The following is a 690-nucleotide window of genomic DNA, read 5'->3' as shown; positions in this document are numbered from 1 at the left end:
TGTGCCCTGTAAACTTTTACTCAATTAACAATAAAAATAAAATTTTTAAAAAAGCATTTCAAGATCTATCTTGAAGTACAGTGTTGTCTGTGATAGTGTAATATCAATATGCCTACAGACCAGCTACTACCACCGTTATTCAAATTTAAGCACCAACCACTAAAGCCAGTAAAGAATTCTATCAATTTCTTAAGTTTGAAATTGATCAAACATGCAATCAAGATGTATTAGTAATTACTGGTGACTACAATGTGAAACCCATTGCAAATGCCTTTTTACCAGCAATATAAATAATAATTATACATACAGACCTCACCAGACTGAATATACAGGAATAAATTAGCTTCATCAGTGTAAAGAGACAATGGAAAAGCTCAATATCATCATCCAAAATAAGGTCAGGGGTAGACTATGGAACATGCTATAATTGCTCATATGCAAACTCAAGCTGAAGCGGAAGATAATTAAAACAAGTTCCCAAGAGCCAAATTATGATCTTAACTATATATCACCTGAATTTAGAGACCATCTCAAGATGGACTAGAAACTAATGATTAAACATCAGATAAGTTGTTAGATGGTGTACATTATACATAAAGAAAGCAAGAGGTCATTAAAAAAACAGGAAATGGGAGAACAATTAGGCATGTTTGAATGGGCAAAGTGGGACAGAGGTAAAGAATGATGTAT

This window comes from Chrysochloris asiatica, unplaced genomic scaffold (genome assembly GCF_000296735.1).
Source record: "Chrysochloris asiatica unplaced genomic scaffold, ChrAsi1.0 scaffold00016, whole genome shotgun sequence".
NCBI lineage: Eukaryota > Metazoa > Chordata > Mammalia > Afrosoricida > Chrysochloridae > Chrysochloris > Chrysochloris asiatica.
The sequence above is the reverse complement of the archived record's forward strand: the minus strand, read 5'-3'. Positions refer to the sequence as shown.